This window comes from Prionailurus bengalensis, chromosome D1 (genome assembly GCF_016509475.1).
Source record: "Prionailurus bengalensis isolate Pbe53 chromosome D1, Fcat_Pben_1.1_paternal_pri, whole genome shotgun sequence".
In the NCBI taxonomy this organism is placed as follows: Eukaryota; Metazoa; Chordata; class Mammalia; order Carnivora; family Felidae; genus Prionailurus; species Prionailurus bengalensis.
The window spans coordinates 4639693-4646790 of record NC_057346.1 but is presented as its reverse complement, the minus strand read 5'-3'; the positions used below and the strand labels follow the sequence as shown (position 1 = coordinate 4646790).

The 7098-nt window shown below is 43.7% G+C and overlaps 1 long non-coding RNA gene across 1 annotated transcript; it reads right to left on the bottom strand.

Annotated features, from left to right (window-relative positions):
* LOC122482473 lies at window positions 1–5852 on the bottom strand. The gene is made up of 5 exons (XR_006297188.1): window positions 5725–5852; window positions 4046–4200; window positions 3339–3415; window positions 1602–1728; window positions 1–175 (listed from the first exon to the last, which is right to left on the bottom strand). It is a non-coding gene; the product is annotated as an uncharacterized LOC122482473 (long non-coding RNA).
* Window positions 5853–7098: the final 1246 nt, after the last annotated feature.

Here is a 7098-nt window from a genome sequence, read left to right as displayed (position 1 = left end):
GACACAGAACTGTGATGGGTTTATCAGGGGAAACGAGCAAAGACAAAATAGAGGGGACAGGATTGGTCAGGGAAAGAATTCAGTCAAATACGTATATCAACAACTTTTCTAAATATATTACATGACCACAGCCCATTTGTCGCAGTTCGGGGTCCTCTTCAAACTTCAAATTCTCCTGTAAGTCAAAGAGATGACTGTCTTTAAATCTTAGACATAGATTCCTGAATGTACACAGTATCACAGTTATCTTTTTCTTCTTTGTAAAATAGGACCTGAATTTTCATAGAAAAAAACACTGGGGTCTTTGCCGTATCTTTTGAAGTAGTGATTGCCAATCTCTCAGCCTCAGGCATTATACTCTCAGTTGCATGAAACTGAATGAACATCTGTAGATGATCTTCTGTGTGCATATACATTTATACCCTGAGAAGGGTGAGGGCCCACTCATCCCATACATTTTACAAATTCCTTATGTGCTTGTCACCTCTTCATCGTACTGACCTCAGAAACCAACATTGTCCCTGTTTCTCAGATTACAAATCTCAGGCTCTGAGATGGCCCCACTGAGAGCTGGTGTTAGAGCTGAGCCAACAGGAACACAGGCAAAGCCTCAGGAAATTGTGAGGGAAGTTCGGGAGATGCAAACCCACAGGCAGGGTGGTGACAGCAGATGCAGGAGTGTGATGACCGGACTTCAGCAGGGGCGGCTCCTCCTCAACCCTGAATTCCCCAAGAATCTGACTCAGGCTGAAGGCCAAGGAAGCCGTTCAGTTGATCTACAACCTATCTTCGCACTTAGTCTCACTGAGACACACAAACTTAGGCAGACAAGCATTTCCTAAGACCAAGTTTAAGTTACCAAATCTCCAGGACATTCTTTCATACATGTGCAGACCCTTCAGAAAACCAAAGGAAACAACAGTCTTCTTTTTAGATTATGAACTGGGTGCACTGTGGTAACCTTGACATTCCAGAGATGATGACTGCATTGTACACTGTGCTTGAACCAGTGAAGCAGTTCTTTGCAGATATCCTCATGCTCCCTGCCCAGGCCGTGGGCCCTGCCATGAAAGGCCTCCAAATCCATCCTACTGACCCCAACACCCTCCCTTCTGCACCTCCTCAAACTCTGCTTGCCGTCCACAACTTACTTTCTATTCCCGTGTGATTCAAGTTTCCCCCATTCCTTCCATGCTGCTTCCATTATGGTGACCACAAGTTCTGTGTCATATAATGCATGTGCCCCATTTCACACAGGACACCTGAGGCACCTAAAGTTAGGGGTGCGTCTCATCTGTCACAGAACCCACAACATTGTGTCTGTAAAATACACACCAGTACCGCTGATACGTCTACTGTTGTGTAAAAATCCTCTTTCTTTTTGACAAGAGAAACCTATACCTCACCTCATTTCAGGGAAATGGCAAAGCCCATCGTACCTATGTCCTGAGAAACCTTGGATTCATATTACACTGTCCTCAGGAAGGTTTGCAGTTGAATTGCCAAGCCCTCACAACCATCTCTACGTCATTCCCACAAAGTCTTTCACGAAGAAGATGAATACGCTTTATCAGTCACTCATCCAGTTCAGGTCATCTTACCAAATTGAGTACTTGGAGGAGCTAGAGGTGGCCCATAGCCCATGACTGGTGATGAAGGGTGATCCATGGGGTACAGCTTGCAAGGCAAACCTAGGAAAGGATCAGGCCCTCTTGCATACATAATGGCCTGCAGAACAGAAATGAAAGCTATGTTCAGAGGACAGAACCAAGTACCAACACTGGCAAAAAGTGGAAGCCTAAAGAACCATTGCTCATCTCCTGCCAGCTTCCCCACCACCAGGTTCCTAGCGGGCAGCATCGGCATCAAAAGAACTCTACCCATACTTTGGGTTCTATTGAGAGCTTTGGGGGTGGGGAACAGAGGCTATGGGAAGGAACTAGGGTCTCCACATGTCTGCAAATGTAGGACAGCAAGGGCTCTTGTCCTAAAGGATTCATGGAGTGAATATGGAGTAAATTAATAAAATAGCATATTCCCGATATGAAGGCATCTAAGTCCAGGATCAACCACCACCCCTCATCCCCCTCTACCACAGAGGCTGCTTATTTGTATGTTAAGAACTACAGAATGAGAAGGAATGACAATCCCAGTCTCCACACATGGAATCATAGCCCTTGTGGCTCAAAGATCTGCCTTTAAGCCCCTGCCTGTGCCCAATCTGCTTCTCTCCCGACAATGGGCTCTTCTCCTCTCTGGAAGTGCTATCCATGGGCACAGAGACACATGGGGTGATGGGGATACTGAGGTCATGCAGAGAACCTGGAAAGTCATGTTCTTAGAGAAACATGTCACTTATACATGTTAGTTGGGCTTAGGTAATTTATTTTAATGCAATGGTACTTCTCAGTTTAAGTACAGTACAATTTTCATGGTAATTGTGTCCTCTGGAAAAATGAGCTGAAATTCTAAATAACAGAATTAACACAAACACACTTTTGTTTCTGCTGTACATTTCCATGTTTCACCTGTAACACTGACACAGGACACAAGAGAACATGCTCATGTGAACACAAACGAAGGAAACAGTGGGGAATTACAATGCAGGCAATTATGGACTTTCTCTCTTTGCCACTCATGTTCCAATGCATGTTTTCTAGGACAATTATGTCACCTCTGATAGTTCAGAGTATTTATACCCAGGGCACATGTGAAGGGATTCCGGATAGCACATTTCCAAAAGAAAGAAAGAAAGAAAGAAAGAAAGAAAGAAAGAAAGAAAGAAAGAAAGAAAGAAAGAAAGAAAGAAAGAAAGAAAAGGCTAAATGTGATGGGTATGAAATTTACTTTGTCTAAGACCACTCTAAATGACACATACAAAAATAAAGTTGGAGTGAAGGTATTTTGCATTTTCATACCATAAGGATAACTGCGGATTTTCTGAACACGTTAATCCCCTAGACAAAAACAGAACAGGAAGTAACAGTAAGAGCAATGATTCCACTTTGAGGAGGTGCAGAAAAAATGAGGCAGTCCAGAAGACTTCCAGGTGGAGTGTGGTGTCATCCTCCTTGGGTTATTTCCAGGAACATACTGGAAAAGCCCTCAGGTCCTCAGCCCTGACCATGTTTGGCTTCTAAACTTACCACAAGGAGTTGACGAGATGAAAATAGAGAAGCCCGTAGACACTTGGGTTAAGGTTGTGCATTTGGAAAATAAGAAAAATAAGCAGATATATTATACAACACAAAAAACAGAGACAATGCCAGGAGAGAGTGCTGAACAGAAAAATAAGGGTTTCCACAAAAAGTTCCAACTGCAAATGTCCACACACTTACCTTGTCCTTCTTGGTCCTTGTGGTAGAGTCAGTTTTGTTGTTAATCACGGGAGCAAAATCTGGATCTGCAAAAGACCCTATAAGGGATGGAGGTTTATTTTGATTGGAGTAGATTGTACAGAAACAAACAAAAAAAAAAACACAAAAAACGAAAAACGAAAAACAAAAACCATCACCTCATTCCTCAAACAACTTAAACTCTTTGGCCCAGTCACATCCCAAATCACATGCAGAGGGTATCCCACATGCTTCAGGTGATCCCAAGGTGAAGGGGAACCATCCCTTAAACTTTGATGAAGACCTGTTATAGCCCTGGTTCAGGTGCTTTCTTGACTCATCAAACAACTGTGGATGAGTCAGGGCTCAACTGGATAGATATACGTTAGGCTGAGCCTCATGCCTCCCACTGCCCAGCACATGGACTGTGTACGGCACACATCTGCTGAAGCGCCATGCCTGCTTTTCTGTATATGGCCCCATTCCATCTCCACAAGAGACATATGTACCAACACAGAGTGGGGGAAATGACACAAAGATGATATGTGGATCATGAGACACTCGAGGAATGTGGTAATGGCGGCAGACACATTTCTCTTGCATTATAATGCCCCGTAGTAACACCTCTGCACCTTGTCCAAGACTCAACAACAACAAAAATCAGATGAATGTGCTTTGAAAGTCAACTCATACTGCTCACATCATCTTACCAAGTGGTGCAGGTGGAGGGGTTTAGGGTAGTCCCCAGGGCCACCAAGGTTCAGGAGGTGGATGTGCCCAGGAGCCCGTAGGGTGGCCTCTAGGGTAGGTAGGGTGTGCAGAATCTTCCAGTTAAAAGAGGATGTCCCCATGGATCCACACTGCCCTGCAGAACAGAAGTGACAGCTACGTTCAGATGCCAGACAAGAGAACGGACACCCAAAGCAGCTGAAACCCAGAGAAGTACGGGTCAGCACCTGCCACCTTCTCTGCCACTAGGATCCAAGAGAGTAGCATCACTACCTGAAAACTCTGTCCTCCCACTGGGTACCACCTACAGCCTAGGCAAATAAATGCAGGAGGCTAAACTACTGACACCACATATCCCTGCCCATGTCTGAGAATGGAGAACAAAATGATCCCATCTTAGAGGATTAAAAGAAGTAAGTCCAAACAAATGAAGTAGCATATTCCAGACAGGCAGACACCTATGTCCAAGATCACCCTGCATCCCTCCACTACAGTGACTGTAGAAACTCTGTTTTTGGCATCTTCAGAACACACACACACACACACACACACACACACACACACACACACACACACACACAATTGAGTGCAAATACACAGCTCACTTTCTGCACAAAAAAAATCACAGCTACTACTGGGGAAAAGTTCTGCCTGTTGGCCCCTCACTTTGCCCCCTCTGTTCCCTCCCTGAGAAAGGGGTCTTCCCCATCTCTAGAAGTGCTGTCAAAGGCCTAAGAGGCCACTGGGGAGTTGAGGATCCCTGAAGTCTTGCAGGGGAACTGAGAAAGTGTTTGCTGTGACAAACACATTATTTACCAGTGTCTACTAAGCCCGCATGTGTTTATCTGAATTCATAAGGAATTCTAATGGAAACCAATTTAACAATAAATTTCATATATTAAAAAAAAACAAGGAATTCTGATTTTGAGCACACTATGAAGACACAGAGTAATACATCATATGGGAAAAAAAGAAGAAATTCATGTAACAGAATTAATGTGAACATGTTTTGATTTTGGTATCAATTCCCTGGGATGTGTCATGAGTGATGGTATCAGCTCTAAAACAGATTGGAGACACAACAGAACCTGCTCGTGTGAACACAAGTGAAGGACCTTGTGTTCAAAACATTTTTACCCAAGGCACAGCTTGAAGGATTCCAAACAGCTCATTTACCAACGAAGATGTGAAGGTGGTGAGTTATGACAATGACCTTTGTCTAAGACCACTCTAAATTGTACAAGGCACACAATATAAAAATAGAGGGGCGTCTTTTCACATTTCCAATTAACAGATAGCTTTAACACGTAATCGCATGACCAGAAAAAGGAAAATAACAACAACACTGATCCCACAGAGAGGCGGTATGGTAGGAGTCAACAAGCCTAGAGACTTTAGTATGGAGTGCAGTATTATCTTCCTGGTGTTATTTCCAGAACACATGGGAAAAGCAATAGGGTCCTCAATCTCTAAGTTCCTTTGGCCACTAAATTTACCAGAAAAAAGGTGACAGGCTGAAAAGAGAGAAGTCTGTAGACTCTTGGGTTAAGGATGTGCATTTGGCAAATAGAAACAGGCAGATATATCACACAACACAAAAAACAGGGAAAAGGCTGGAGAGCATGCTGGATCACAAATGAGGGTGTCCTGACAGACTTACAACTGAAAATGGCCCCAGAATTTTCCTGGTCCTTCTTGGCATTTTTGGTAGAGTGCTTGTTGTTGTGACTCCTGGGAGTGACATGAGCTTCTGGATCGGCTAAAGGCTCTAGAAGGGATGGAAGTGTATTCTGATTTTAGTAGACTATGCAGAATTCAAACAAACACCACATCTTGTGACATCTTAAACTCTTCCCCACATTCAGGACCATGAAGAAAGGCAGAGAGTAACCCACAAGCCTCAGGTGACCCCGACGATAAGGGGGAGATCCATCCCATCATCTTAATGAAGAAACCATAGGGCCCTGGTTCTTGTTCTTCTTAATTAGTCAAATAACTTTCGACAGGTCAGCTCAAATAGAAATCTGGAAATCGTCACCAAAACAGCCATTTCTTAATATACATTAGGGGTAATAAATCACCATCTCATTATAGATAAGAATTAAAATGAGAGTCTCAATTGGTGTATAACATCAATAAATCCTCAACAGAAGAGCATGGGTGTGTTTTGTCTGGCTCCAGGGGAATTGTTCAATCTTTCAGCTTATCTATAAGCTGCCTTCCACATGTCAGCAGGTATTATATAACTATCTCTGAATAGAAATGGACTTAGACTAATATTATAGTCAAGAGAAAAGATCTGACCCTGACCTTTGAGGGAGATTCCACAGGGCCCTGGTTCAGGTGTTTTCATAACTGATCAAGCAACTGTGAACAGCTCAGGTCTCAACTAGCTATAAATAAATTTAGGGGCATGTCTCATCCCTCAGAGAGCCCAATATGTGGTCTCTGTAACAAGCTACATCCTAAAGAGTGCTATGTCTGTCAACCTGTATAAGGCCTGTTTCTTCTCTGTAAGAGACACTTGCTGCCCAGCTGACCATGTGGAAAAAACAGCCCATTTCATGCATGTCCCAAGAATGTTACAATGCCCTCGGTCAGGCTGACCTGAAAGCCCTGTGATGCCATCACTGCATCTTCCCCAAAGACTCAACAAGAAAAAATAGATAAAATGTGTTTTACAAGTCAACTTCTACTATTCAGATCATTTTACCAAATGGTGGAGGTGGAGATGGAGATGGAGGGTGAGGTCCCAAAGACCACCAGGATGGAGAATATGGGGGTGGTCCAGAGCTCATGAATGGTCATAAAGGGCAGCCCATGGGTACCTCATGGAGGGCACTTCTGGGAAAGAAGGAAATGCTCTGGCAGCCATGTTGACCTGCAGGACAGATATTAAACTTTTGAGATATGTTAGGGTAAAAGGTGAGAAATCCAACACCAACACCAACGCTAACATAGCTGAACCACGATGAAGCAGGAACAGTGCCTGTCTCCTTCCCTTCCACCTGGTTTCAACAGGGCAGCATCAGTG